The 15,535-nt window shown below is 36.7% G+C and overlaps 1 protein-coding gene and 1 long non-coding RNA gene across 3 annotated transcripts in view; one reads left to right on the top strand and one right to left on the bottom strand.

The window, feature by feature from the left end:
- LOC134539976 (obscurin) overlaps positions 1-15,535 on the top strand; it is a 570,520-nt gene that overhangs the window by 14,888 nt on the left and 540,097 nt on the right. The window lies entirely within an intron of this gene.
- LOC134540166 (uncharacterized) lies at positions 12,089-14,332 on the bottom strand. The gene is made up of 3 exons (XR_010076418.1): positions 13,914-14,332; positions 13,703-13,794; positions 12,089-12,550 (listed from the first exon to the last, which is right to left on the bottom strand). It is a non-coding gene; the product is annotated as an uncharacterized LOC134540166 (long non-coding RNA).

Raw genomic sequence — 15,535 nt, 5'->3', positions numbered from 1 at the left:
TTCAAACTTAAGAGGCCGTGTCAGTAAATGTTTATTTCCAATATTCTGCTCTAGAAGTTCTCTCTTTTAACAGTGAGATTTAGTGGCTTATTCAACCGAAGTAACTGTAGCCGCAGCGCGTGATAAAGCTACTATACCTTTATCACAGGATTAGTTGGAGGTTGACAGTTCCAGCTTACTCAACGAAAAATGTAGCTGGTTCCTCGACAAGGGATCGTCCATTAATCACGTGAGGCTCGAAAGGGGGTGGGGGGGGGGGTTTCGGAGAAATCACGAAATATCACAAAGGGGGAGGAGGGGTGTAGAGAGATATCACGTGTATTAATTTTTTCACGCGATTTCTACTAAACCGAAAAGCGACTCGTGACCTTGACTCGCCGTAGCCAGGCAACAATATCCCCGCCTGGCTCGGCTTGCCAGTCGCCAGTAAGACTGTGATTTTGGCGCCGAATATACATGCTGTGCTTAATTTTCCAGAATTAAATTAGATTATACCTATATTTAAAGATAATATTCCGAAAATTTTAAAAATATTTTGTACCGAAAAAAATCACGTGATTTTTTTGGGGGGGGGGGGGGTAATCTAAAACCTCACCACAAATCACTAGGGGGGAGGGGGGGTTAAAAATTTGCTAAAAAAAACATCACGTGATTAATGGACGACCCCCAATCTGAGAGGATGACAATCTGACCGGCGGCTCACTAGGAAACTGTGGATGCAGGGATTCAGAGTCAAGAAACCTCTCATTTACAACTGTAGTATGACTCGTATATAAAAATTGTAATACTTTAAACGTATCGGAATACAGTTAATTAATTATCAAACATGTGTTAATTATTCTTTATCTGGATGTAATATTCCGTGAAAAATAATGTTAGTTCACATTAAAAAGTATACGAAATTCATCATGTAACGTTTTAAAAGGATAATAACATAAATTCATATGCTTAGATATTGCATATGCATTACACACAATCTAAATACAATCTCAATACAGACTGATCCCATTACAGCAGCTGTATTTATGTCCATAGACTCACTTTTTGGGTTTTCTGTGTGTAGAGTATCTTGAAAGTTGCACATGTTACATTTCACACTGAAAATTGAATTGAGACCTCTTCTTGCTTCATTTGTGATAATTAAGTTTTGTATACCACATCCTAGTGGTCCATGATTACACAAAACTTTTAGTCTGTTAAAAAATAATCAATGCCAGTTATCCTTCTTCCAGACACTTCAAACGACGCTTCAGTATCCACATTGCTACTATCTGGAGTAACTTGTTGCTGTTCCGACTGACACTTATTAGTGGAACACGATGCTGCTAGAGCTTTCTGTTGTTCAGGTATTTTTTCAGGAAAACTAGTTGACTGCTGATACTTTTCTGGTGACTTTCGTAAAAAACCAGAGAAGCAAGTCTTGGTGCTGTCCCTTTCTTGGAGTCTGAAAAACAAGTTTTTCATTTCACATCAGATATGACTCTTCAAAAGAAAAAAATAAAGAAAAAGAGAACAATGCATTTAGACATAACTTTTCTGCTGCACATAAATCTGTAAATTAGGCATCGATATACTTTAAAGCCTGTAATATAAAAACAATTAAAATTTCTCCTAAACTAATTAATTTTCGCATTTATGCTGGCAGGTTGTTGCAATAAAGAGTTTACTTCTGAATTAAACCTGAACCTATGTCTTAGAAACAATGTGTCTAAGGGTAATTTTCAACTATCCCAGATAGTCACACACGTCAGATGGCATATCAATGTAAAAAAAACTGTTTTATACATGCAATAATGTTGTCGCAAAACCATTAGCCAAGTTTCTATATAAAAATTATTTTTACTTTTTATAGAGTGATATAAGTAGACCGTCTCTTCAGTATCATGCACATCAGTTTATGTATTATTCATTTTTAAAATTGAATTTGAAATTTCTTATAACTTATGCTTGACGTAACATAATTTTCTTGTTTAGTGTTTAAGTACCTGCTGTTAACATAATTCTTGTAAAAAATATATCCAATTTTTTCTTTGATATTTTAGATATTTGGGATGCAGATTATTTCAATAGAATTTTGCAATTTACACTGTAAATATATATTTTTAATATAGTTATTTTGTCAAACATCCTTTGCCCTGTATGTGTTATTCGGGATTCCCACTACATTTCATAAAGAAACGCCGTGATTAATTACGGAAAACACTGACTACTCGATAATATAAACTCAGTATTTACAAACGTTATATTTTATTTTCGTAATTGACTGTTGTGCTTAATGTGACTAATTCATTCGCCATGCCACTGCAATATTATTGAAAACACATGATTTGCCTTCAAACAAAATAGTCTTCACGAATGCTTCTGCAGACGTAGCATGACAATCGGCGTTTTGGAAGCTGTCGGATGTAATTTAGCAATATACCAGTCATACTCTTAGATTTCATCATATCGTTTAGTTAAGATACGATGTGGCGTTTCAAAATCATTGAAACTGTTACAGGACTAGTACGTTTTTCTGTCAATGATACAGTTTCCTGAGTTTTAGGATTTTGTTAATATAATTAGGAAAATGTATGGCACATATCATATCTATTCATTTCGATGTACAGCAAAACTTTTGTGATATATATGTTGAAAGTAAAAGACAAAATGAGTTTTTTATGGGGAACAAGGTGGCACATTCGCATTTTGGATGTGATAGTGATCTCAACATAGAAATTTTGAAGCTATTCACCATGTAGTGTTTTATTGTTTCAATGTAAGGAAATATAATAAATGAGATGTCGGAATTGAGTAGTCCAGTTCCAAAACTCGCCTTGTCCATCACCAAGGAAAATTGAGTTATTTATTGTTTTGTGCAGCTTTTATAAGTGCGCAATAGATAGCATTATAACACGTTCCCCAACTCCCCATGTCTAATAACAGACACAATTTGAAAACCAGGTACTGTTCCAAAACTCTTCTTGTCCACAAGGTTTTGTGTTACAAAACTCTCCTTGTCCATATATATAAAAACTGTTTCAAAAGTCGCCTTGTCCTATAAGCAGCCATGGACAAACTAACTGCATTAATCAAAAGTGGTTATGTCCACATAATATAAAGTCTAATGTAACATTGTTTTAGAAGGTAAAAACTGTTTTTTTTTAATCACATAAACATATTCATATTTTGGTATAACTGTATAGAAGTATTATTAATTGTTGTAAACAATTTTTGACAATGATTACAATGTCAGCTTTCGTAGTCCAGCTACAGATAAGTGCTCTCGTTGCATTGAACTTGAAGGTAAAATAAAAACTTAAAACAATGAGCATGTGAAACAAGGGTTGAGAGTCGAATTTAGGGTTCACAAACTCCGTTCGAAAGCTTTCTATGATATGCTGAAAGAAAATCATGATAATACCATCACATTTTCTTTTGATTGCCAAAAAAGTATGGTACTACCAAAGGTACCAGATCAAAGTGCCTATTTTAGCAGACAATTCTATGTGTATAATTTTACTGTTTGTCAAGGATCGTCTAAAACAGAACAAACACGTTTATTTACACATGGACAGAACTTGATGCACACAAAGGCTCTAATGAAATTTCATCATGTGTTCACCACTGCTTGCAGAATACTGGAATCGATTACACAATAACAACTATAAGGCTTTTTGCTGACGGCTGCGGAGGCCAAAATAAAAATAGTATGATGGTAGGTATGGTATCAAAATGGTTAAAGTGTGAAGCACCACAACACATCAAGGAAGTACACATCATTTTCCCCGTACCTGGACACTCATTCCTGCCAGCAGACCGTGTTTTTGGTCGTATTGAAAAGCGGGTAAAAGCAAAGGAAGTGATAGTGTCACCCCAATAATATTTTGATATATTTGGAGAGTTCGGAACTGTAATCAAGCCTGGCAATGCTGGTTTTGCTTTCTACGATTGGAAATCAGCTATTGCAGAAGTTGTGCGACCTACCAGTTCATGGCACTTCAAATTTTGTAACACGAAGCGGTTCATTTTGAAGAAATCAAAAGAAAGTAAAGTACTTGTTCGAGGGGAACCCAATTACCGAACTGACCTTATGGAAAGTAAAGGTATTTGCAGACGTGGCAAGTGTTTCCAACAAATTAACCCAGTAATAGTTCCACTAGGACTCCACCCAAATGCTGCCAAAGCCAATGATGTGAATAAGCTACTGTCGAAGCACTATGGGCCTGAATGGAAGGAGAATGCAAGTTTGGCATTTTATAGAGATGTTCTTGCCAGACAATACACAACTGTGCATGAAGAGGATGATGATGAACCTAAGGTTGATGAAGATTTGAGAGTATGATGTTTTGAAATAGTTCAACATATTTTTTAGTTGACAATATTGAGAAAATAAGGAGAAACTTCAGTCAGTGTAGGATCTTAATATGCAGTAGAAAAAATATTATTTTTTGTTTAAAAAAATGTATTTTGTATCATTATTAAAATACGAGATGTAATCAAAGAGTTGGTTACTGGTTTTCCTTACGAAAAAATTCATTTTGTATTATATACTGTTCCAAAATTCACCTTGTCCAAAGTATTGTTCCGAAACTCATCTTGTCCAATTTATTTTAACAGTTTTAATATGTGTGTATACTGTTACATTTCAAAGACCTCAAGAAACATATTTCAATTTAATTTTTGAAATGATTCATACCTACTGTGTGTTGGCTATGTCACAACCTCTTTGCATATCAGTTTATCTCGATTTGCTCTGTTCCAGTGAAAGAGGACAAGGCGAGTTTTGGAACTGGACTACTCAATTCATCCATTAAAATAATTACACCATGTCAAATAATTACAATTACAATCCCTGCTTCAGAATTATCGGAAAATATACTATCTGCATGCACATTCTCACTGTTTATACTGTTATTTAAGATTCGTCATTTGGCCAAATAAAATTTTCAATTTGATCATTCAGTATGGTGGTGCTATGCATGTTCAACAAAATAAATGCTAAATTAACGAAGTAACAAAATTAATGCTCACTTCAAACACTCACACACTAGGATGGCACTCCGAATTGTGTCAGTGACAATAAAATAAGAGGCAGTATACATATTATATGTTCTTTGTTGCCTGTCGTTCCTAACCTTGTTTCTTAGCCATTTCATTATCTTCAAATATAACATGACAAAACTGCAATTATAACACCAACACAGCCTAAACTAATTTAACGTTGGATTTGTGCTCAAGGGAAGATGTAAAGCAATTTCTCATGATAATAAACCTAGAGGGTAAAACTGTTCTCAGCACTGGCATTCTGCACACGACGTTACATTATGGATATAGCTTTTAATTTAATTTGTACAAGTTTTGTGTGATCTCTTGATTATCTTTAATGTTCTTAGCTGATGTTGACAATTTACTATCTATTACTGTTAATATGGTAAAAACTTACTTAAAATTTTCCTTGCATCTCCATTTCTGCAAACTTTCCCCTCTGTTTTTCTTTCTTCTAGTTGGAATAAACACCCCACTCTTGCTTGATAAACGACGGTTTTTCCCTGTATAAAAAACACCATGATTTTATTTATTCCCGATGACAAACAAAAAAGTTGTATGGTCGCGAATAATACATTCGTATGGCGTCACATCAGCGGAATATTCTCTTGGCATAAATTTAATGTGTGAAGTCTGTGGAACTTGTGGAGAAGTAAACCTTCGCTCGAACACAAAAACAAATGAACGAACAGCTTTTTTTTATGGGATGTGCAATCGGAGACCCCTGGGGTGGTTGAAGAGTGTCAGGTCGGTCGCCAGACCAGGTAGTAAAAGCTCAGGGGCTGAGGATAGAAAAGGCCTATCTCCAAATTATTAAGTATAAATGTTGTCATGTAATATTTAAAGACTTGATTACACCCAGGTTTTTAAACCCATCATGATAATGAAGACACTGATCGAAAGGTAATGTGCAATACATTTCAATGGTTTTTCAGTTTTGCTAAATAATTATAAATATAAGCAAAATTTCACTGTATCTGGACAAATCAAAATATTGATAATATTATTTTCATAACAGAAATAATATATGATATGATATCTAAATTTAAAAAAAAGCGGTTATGTTAAATGTATTGTATACTTTCAGTAGGAAAAATTTCCGGCCCCTACCTCTTATAGACTTTGAGAAAAAGTGCCTTTTAAAATAACATTGATATAGATAGGAGTGCAAATTTGTGACACGGCCTCTTAAATAAACAGGTCGGGAAACAAAAGTTTTTGAGATCACAGAAGTGTAGATTTGGTTTAACCTCAAACTAACGTTTCAGTCAAATAGCTATCCTTCTCCTTTTTGTGGCCTTTAATTTAATGTTGCCTAAGTTTCGAAAATTTAAATTAGTGATGGGTCACGTATATGAAGTTATATGAAACTAAACATGCAAATATTCTTTCCAGAAACGTCACAAGACAATGAATGACGAGGAGCTACTTATATGTGTACAAGATTATCCTAATATTTACGATTTGTCTCATCCTAAATACCACGACAACAATGTCAAAATCAATTCATGGCAAGAAATAAGCTCTCGTTTGAACCAACCTGGTAAGTACATTTTATTGCAATATGTATGTCTCCCATTTTAAATTATCACATAAGAAAATAAAACTACTGGCCTATACAATAATATTACATTTTTATCAATTTAAGTAATAACAACTTAACAATATTACTTGTTATGTATAAACAATCATGAGTTCAGTGTACCAGCTGTGACCACACGATCTTGCCACGGCACGGATCCTTCTGATGAGCTGAAGTAGGTTTTGAATTTGTCGCTGACTATGAGAGCAGTCCCAGAAAATTGTCCTCCGACCCATTTGAGATCTTGCACCCCTAATGTAGGCTCATCTGGGAATTCAGCAAGTAGGTTGATGCAATCTTCACGCAAAAAGTTGTGTAGTACGGTCGTAGCTAGAACATACGTTGTCATATATTGAGGCCAAATCTGCATTTTTATTTGGTAAATGCGGAACCGTTTTGTTAGGATTCCAAAGGCATCCTCGCTTGTGTTTCGTGCTCGGCTAAGTCGGTAGATAAATGTTATTTTTTAAATGTCGTCAGCTAACTCGTTACCAGGGTATGGCCTCATTACGTGTGTTTGTAAGGGAAATGCTTCATCTGCAACGATAACGTGAGGTAAGACTACCTCTGTTCCTGGAATGAATTTTTCCGGAGGTATGTTCAGTTTGTTTTCTTGCAGCTTCTTGCCAAAACACAGTTGTAAAATACCCCCTCCCCTCCCCCCGGTCGCTGTTCCTGCCTAAAGCTCCAACATCCACTAACAAAAACTTATAATGAACATCAACCAGAGCAAGAAACACAATTGAGAATGTTTTTTTATAGTTGTAGAACAGAGATACACTATTGGGTGGTTTGTCAAGAAGAACATTCTTGCCATCCATAGCGCCAATACAGTTGGGAAAATTCCATCTTGTTCTGAATTCTTCTTCAATTTTTTCCCACATAACTTTGTCTGGTTCAGGCATAAAATGAGGTTGCATAGAAGACCACATGGCCTTACATACCTCGTATACAATTTTTCTTACAGTTGTCTCACCTAGCCGATAGCTAAATGCAATCGTTCTAAAGGTGTCACCAGTAGAGAGGAACCTGAAAACAATGTTTTCATTTAGAATATTGAACTGACTCTGAAAATTTATTCACTTATTAATTAACCATTTATAATATCAGCAAAAAAAATTGATCTACAAATATGGATCGGAATGTTATAACTATTTAGTTTGTTCAGTTGGTGAATGGGGGTGAACAGAGTAGGCAAAGTTGTTAAGGGTGCCCACTTGTTATGATCCTCCGTATAGCTGACTTAGAATTATGTATACATTTATTATAAAACAATGAATTGTAAGAAACGACATTTTTATTTTGGTTGCATGCTGTAAAATGTATTACTTATCAGAATTTTTTTATTTGCAGCTGAACAATGCAAGCAGAAGTGGAAATCATTGCGTGAATGCTATAGAAAGGCACTGAAGAAAAGGGAAACAAAATCTGGCAAAGCACACAAAAAAATAAAACCCTGGTGTTTGGAATTACAGATGGAATTCGTAAGGCCATTTGTTAATATTCAAAGAGAACAGGAAAGTAACATTTCTGACGAAGAAACGGTAATTGCGAGGGAAGAGAAGTCTCAAGAACAAGTGAGTGATACTCCAAATGAGAATAATGCAAAAAGTTCAGAAACTGAAGGAAGTATGTCTACTGAAGATGTGGGATCAGCCGTTGGCGTGGACGAACAGCAAAGTATCAAGGAATCTGAGCAGGCCACAAATAGTGAGTTCAGATTGGAGATTATGAGAGAACTCAAGAAGAGGCACAATGTTCAGCAAACCAAATTTCTCCTGGATCAAGAAATTTTTCTTCATCTAACATGTCAAGCCCAGCAGCATCTACGTTCCAAATGTCACCTGTGGAATATGACGATAACAATATCAACCAGGACTTGTGAAATATCCTTTGTGGACCATGTGTACTATCTTTGAAGAAGTTGGTGATATTTTTTAACTTTAAGTGTTCATTAAATTAATCAATTAAACTATACTGAAGTGTCATCTCCTACATATTACTATTATTCAAAAACTAAGTAATTTTACTGCATTATTACTGTATTTTTCTTTTTGATTACAGTGTTATTTTATTTTATATCTGAACATGCACAATTTTGGTAACAGGTGGTAGTGTAGAGCCCAAGTGTGCTGTGTAGAGCTCGCTAAGGACCTATTTTACAAACTATAGGCTGAAATATAAACTATATGAAATATATTGATAATTCCCTTTTTGAAGGCTTTAATATCATTAAATAAATTTTTAAACACTTTTGTTGGTTGTTTACTTGTAGTAAAAGGCAGGATATGGAGGTAGGTGCGAAATGTGGAAAAGAATAGGCTAGAGTAGACAAGTGGAGTGGGCGATTAGCAGGAAGAAGAGTTAAGCCTAGTCAAGAATTATATTAAAACTTACCTCAAACAAACAGCCAGTCTTTCTTCGGGTAATACCGTTCGTCTAAATGTAGTGTTTTGTTTCTCTGTCACAGGTATAAGCATATCAAGAAGCTCATATAATTTTTCCGGAGACATTCGAAAGTATTGGAAAAACTTCCGCTTATCTTTAAGTAAATCGGAAAACAGGTGGTGGAATTCCCCGTATATTTCTCTCTTCTCGTTAATCGGGTGAACCCACATCATCCTCTGTCTTTTCTCTTCCTCTTCCGATTCCAGTAAACAATATAGAAACATATATTCCTCCTCAGAACTTCTCATGACTTTGAAATTAAATAGTAAACTAAACCTGAAAACCAACAACCCAACTAAACGGAAGCAAAACTAGCCCCTTGGTACCAGTGTTGCCAGATTGTAAATGTCAATGTCTCGTACCAAGGAACGAAAATTCTCGTATGAGACACAAAAAATCTCGTACACAATGGTACTGTAAAAGCAAAAGTTTAAATGTGTTTCTACAATATTTTTATATACTTGACATTTGAGCTACAAGCCTAACAAATCTAAACTAAACAATTTTCACAATCTATGATTACATAAGTAAAACATTATTAACAACAATTTTCACAACAATACAATTATTCCTGCCATTCACTCTTTTTGCATTATTTTTTTCGTAAAAAATATCCAGTTTTTTATTTTCGTTAATTTAAAATACAAAAATACTCTAAATTGTGAGTTAGGGGTTGTGCATTTAACATTATTCTGACTCTGGGTCATCATTTCCTGTGCTAGACAAATAGCGGTTGGCACCTGCTAATAAAAAACAAACACTATTTTTTAGTCAGCATCGCCTGTGTTTCCAGCAAAAAAAAAAAAGTCAACGCTGTCGGGCAGGAACTTCACTTAATGGTATTAAGTTACAAAAGAAATGTTATACACTTGTTTTGACAAAACGATACAATAAAACTAATATATCTTACTAGAACCCGGGTAAAAAAACCAACAGTGATAGTGATCTTAAAAATTCTCGTACAAAAGCGTACGAGATCCAACTTTACCTCGTACAACGTACACAGGTTCTAAATGCTCGTACAAATACGAGAATTCTCGTACGTCTGGCAACACTGCTCGGTACTCCTGTACTGTAGGTCACCACTGAAGGAACTGAGCGCGCGGAATCAGAAAACGGCATCTGTAGTGTGCGACCCCCTCCAGAACCATCGGAAATTTCCGCAAGGCTGCGCGGCGCGGCGCGGCCCGGCGCGCTATAGTGTGCGAGTGTTGAGCCGGAATTCTTTCAGGGCTGCGCGGCGCGGCGCGCTGTAGTGTGCGATGAGCTTAACAGCGGAATTATTTTCTGTCCCTAATTGCCTTCATGTATCGAAAATAAACTTAATCTCGCTTAGTCCCAGAGAGACGACTAAACGACATATTACTATGCACTTCAACTCTCAACAGGGAAAAAAAATATTTCTATAGGGCCTACGATGTTTTTAGCGCATTCTATGCTGCTTTTTGTGGGCGCATTTGGCATGGTGAAGATTTGCTGACAGCCAGATTAGAAGTTGTAGTGTTAAGTTGTGCTGGAACGATGTACGACGTACAATCGATTTTGTCGTATAGTGTCCTTCGTGGCATTGTGACTCCAGCTTTACGCTGCCACATCGTGAAAACATACAGGTGTTCTTTTTCGCATGCATGTATTACTCTGTCTAACAAAATTTGACGTCACTTTGTAGCTATTGTGGAGTCAGCTAGTGTAAATATTGAAATTATTGAATGTATTTAATAATTTCGGTTTCTCTAACCTACCTCTCTCAGTTTTAAGAATTGTATCAGAAACTTGTGTCTGAAAGTCAAGGTAAAGTGTGTCAAAAGTATGATAAATACTAATATCGTGACTAGACCTTGGAATAAAGTGTAAACAAATTCAAATGTACGATTTATATTTGTGTGTAATGTTTGTGACGACGGTGACAGTACACTTACAGAATTGTACTTACAACTGAAACCACTTCTCTTTGTTAATTAGTTTTCTTAGGTTTGTCGAAAAGTTCGAAGATTAGTAGTTACTTCTGTTTAAAACATTTGCCACTTTTTTCTGATGCTTCAAAAGTTTTGGGAATTAATTTAGTTAACAAATGAAAAAAAAAAAAAGTCGTCACTACCTGTGAAAAGCAATGCCATCCGGCTTGGAATTCCATCGATTTTAGAGCCATATGCGCTAAAGGAAATCACCATTGTAGCCGCACACCAGCGCCACTCAAACCTCAAGGACAAGTGGGCTGGGGCTGTGTTTGCAGTAGAAATACGCTCTCTTCCTCTTTCTTTTCATCCCTTCTTCGCAACCGGCTGGCTTCGCTCTCGCCCTACACATGTCCACTCCAAATCTTCTTAAGGCGGGTACAGACTAGAACATTTTAGCGAACAGAACAGCGAACAGTGTTCGACACATTTTACGAACAGTGTTCAGATTTCGAAAGAACATTGTTTGCGAACATTGTTCGAGGTGTGTTCCCTGTGACCCATTCCGTACTTAGCATTGGCACGATGAGTACACAGGCGCAAGTAGCAGCAGCTGTATATATTTACATTCACTATGCGGTTAAAAAGCGAAGGAAATCTCGCCGTTGGTGGATTACAAAACTGTATGAAAGTAGGACAACATATAGTGGCTCGAACTTGTTGGCAGACTTAAGTTTTCAGTCAGTCAGTGGTCTTTACAAGAACTTTACAAGAATGCACCCATCAGATTTTGAGTGGTTGATCAATTTGATAGGAGCGAAAATTGGTAAGAGAGATACGTCGTTCAGAAAAGCAATTCCAATTACAGAAAGACTGGCATTGACATTACGTTTTTTAGCAACTGGTGATTCGTATACCAGCCTTCAGTATGTATTTAAAATTTCAAAACAGACTATCAGCACAGTTATTCCTGAAGTGTGTTCTGCTCTCATCGAAGGACTTGAGGATTACATTAAGGTAAGTATTGACTTATTCTGCGGTACTGTGTAATTGAAAGATTTATTAACGTAATTTTCTACATTTATTTATAAGAAATGACAAAGTTGTTTACACTGTGTTACAAATCATTAGTAATTAAAACAAAAATATTTTATAAGAGATCGTGAATAATGAAATCATCATCATCAGACGTCAAGGTAGGTGATCCTGCTGAAGGACACGGGGTTGTAGGGTTGGACAATACAGTGTTTGACTGCATGACAGAGTTGTCCGATGGAAAATGACATGGATAGTGTGGTTGTATAAAATTCTGAGTGTTATTGTAGAAACCCCTGTTAGCGCGAAGGAAAATACCCATAATGTCATTTTCAATTGTACATCTAGTATCAACGTTGTACTGTCTCAACTTAGATGCGACCAAATTTCCAAAATGTTGGCACTCATCGTTAAGCTGACTCGCGGTGGACGACAATATATGAAAGGCTTTGTCCAGACGTGCATCTTCGACTCGCTGCTTCTTCTTTTTCGGTACAGTTTCCTGTGCTGATTCTCCAACTGCACCACATTCTACGTCTCTCTCTTCGCTTTCTACTCGCATCTGAAAAATGTCATAATAAGTAATTATAAATAAATTATCTTTTGAGCCAAATAATGTTTCACTGGTTTTATAGCTACATCGTTTAAATTGTTATTACACCACACAACAGTAATTCTTGCATTTTGCAAAATTTCAAGTCAAATACGTGTGTATAATAATGTTTCTGCGTCCCCTTCATTGGACTAGTTGCCACTGAGTTAGGCAGAAACATAAACATGTAAATGAAATAAATGGGATAAATGTCAAAGGAGAATTATAACAACCGGTCGTTACATGTGGTTCTGAATATATCTGTTACAGATTCCTACTACTGAAGAAGAATGGGCGGCAGTAGCAAGAGAATTTGAAAGCAAGTGGCATTTCCCACATTGTGTAGGCGCGCTCGACGGTAAACACGTTGTATTACAGTCACCTATGAATAGTGGAAGCGAGTACATAAACTACAAAGGATTTTTCAGTATAGTACTTTTTGCTTTGGTAGATGCCAATTACAATTTCTTATTTGTAGATGTGGGATGCCAAGGCCGAATATCGGATGGTGGCGTATTTGCAAATTCTGAGCTGGGCAAAAGGATTGCATCGAACTCATTGCATCTTCCTCCCGCCGCCCCATTGAGGAACAGAAACACAGATATCCCATATTTTTTTATTGGGGATGAAGCATTTCCTTTGTCGGGCAACCTTATGAAGGTATATGCTGGTTATCATCGTAAAGGGACAAAGGAACGGATTTTTAACTACAGGTTGTGCAGTACTCGCAGGGTTGTGGAAAACGTGTTTGGCATTGCATCTTCAGTTTTTCGCGTGCTGAGGAAACCTCTTCTCTTAGAACCACAAAATGCTGAGCGAGTTGTAATGACTGTTGCCTTGCTTCACAATTTCTTGAGAAAAAGACCAGAATCTGCTACAGTTTACACACCCCGGGGAACATTTGATAATGAAGAAGCGGGAGACGTAATACACGGGCGTTGGAGGGATGATGGTACAGATATGGGTTCGTTGTTGCCAGTTACAAGGGTTCCCGCAGATCAAAGAATGTGGTACTTGACGTAAGGGAAGAGTTGGCGGAGTATTTTACACGAGAAGGGAAAGTAACGTGGCAAGATGAATATGCTTAGTATGAACGTTTGGTACCAAGCAACTTGTACTTACCGTCGAAATTGTCTTTCTTGGTTTATTTTTGTCCAGCAAGAAACGTAGACTTTCGAAAGCGAACCAGGAACTTCTGTACATTTCGTCAGTTCCTGTAACAAATTACTGTTTGTAGAACAATTTGTGCGACTTAAAATTTTGTTTACGTAATCAAAATGTACTAATGTTTTAAAAGAATCCACTTTACAAAATAAAACTGAAATGAACCCACCTTTTCCAGTTCCAGCAGTGTCTTTCATTTTCTTCCTCTCCCTTCTTAATGCTGATAGCAAACTCTCCATTTTCTTCTTACATTCGTCCACATCTCTGTCCATTTCGGCCCCGATTTCTTCCCACGCGTCTTGTTTTCTAATTTTGTTGAAATGATTAACATTGTTTGGGTCCCATATCACTGTTTGTTGTTTATACAAATCTATCAGTTTTATTTGATCTTCCTTGGACCACTCCATTCTCATATAACAAAAGAGTCACGCGCCGCTACTAACTCCGTGAAGACAACACCGCTCCACGTCGACAACTGAATGTTCGCAGGAAGTGTTCGCAGCGACGTCCAGACTGTTATCCGAGCCACGGCGAACATCCTTTGATGTGACGGGCAAAAACCGACAAATATCGGATCGCAACCGAACAAACAACCGAACATTTTTTTTTACGGGGAAATGTTCGTTTTCCCGTCCACATTGGTTGCAAACATGTTCGCGAACAATGTTCTGTCCGTTGAAATGTTCTAGTCTGTACCCGCCCTTACATGATCCTTGGTCTGAACTAGAACTGCTACCGATATTATCCTTGTTTCGTCTGAGGAAGTACGTTGTTCTATTTTCTTCTGCTGACATAGTGTTAACTGCAAGTTTACCGTTACTCGAGCTTCAACTTTGGGCGCCAAAAACTGTGGAGTCAGCTAGTGTAAATATTGAAATTATTTAATGTATTTAATAATTTCGGTTTCTCTAGCCTACCTCTCTTAGTTTTAAGAATTGTGTCAAGAAGCTTGTGTCTGAAAGTCAAGGTAAAGTGTATCAAAAGTATGTTAAATACTAATATCGTGACTAGACCTTGGAATAAAGTGTAAACAAATTCAAATGTACGGTTTATATTTGTGTGTAATGTTTGTGACGACGGTGACAATACACTTTGACATGCACAAAATCACACTTACTAGAAAAAACTTAACTTAAACTAATTTATTTTAAACTACAGATGGAATTTGTTATTACTCTCAACTTCAAAGCATCTAACAATTCTTTCACTTGAGTGAATTATCTTTACTATCAAATGTTAATTATTTGGATGTTATTTATTTCAACTAACTTCAGTCCGGTAGAGCTTGGACCACTGGGTACGTAACTTGCAGTACCAGTCAACCAAAATAGCAATACGTTATTCCAATATCAAATTCCATCTATACTAGCTAATACTATCTAGCTCGGGATCGCGATTCCGGAATTTGATTTGTAAATCTAAAGATGAACAAGTTAATCGGTTTTCTTTAAAAATAATATTCGATCTAATATAACAGATTCTAGTTCTGTGAAAAATGTTCGTCTTTCTTAGATTGTAATTCGCTCGGGTACTTCTATATTCAGCGAGTCTTCGGGTGATGGGGTAAGGGACCAAACCTTGCTGCAGGATACCCACGAGACGTGTAGGTTCTCGGAGACTCCTTGGTTCGAATCATCCAGGACTGCGATATTGGCGTTGCTCCTCCGTCCTCTAGCGTGCGGCAGGAATACGCGCTGTCACGACTCCATCCTTCAGACTATGGACGGCGACTGGGCTGGACTGCGCGACGGTCATCCTTCCCGGGCTTGAACGGCGACTTTTCAATCTTCA

This window comes from Bacillus rossius, chromosome 16 (genome assembly GCF_032445375.1).
Source record: "Bacillus rossius redtenbacheri isolate Brsri chromosome 16, Brsri_v3, whole genome shotgun sequence".
Taxonomy (NCBI): Eukaryota; Metazoa; Arthropoda; class Insecta; order Phasmatodea; family Bacillidae; genus Bacillus; species Bacillus rossius.
Note: the sequence above shows the minus strand (reverse complement) of the source record. Positions and strands in the feature narration are given on the sequence as shown.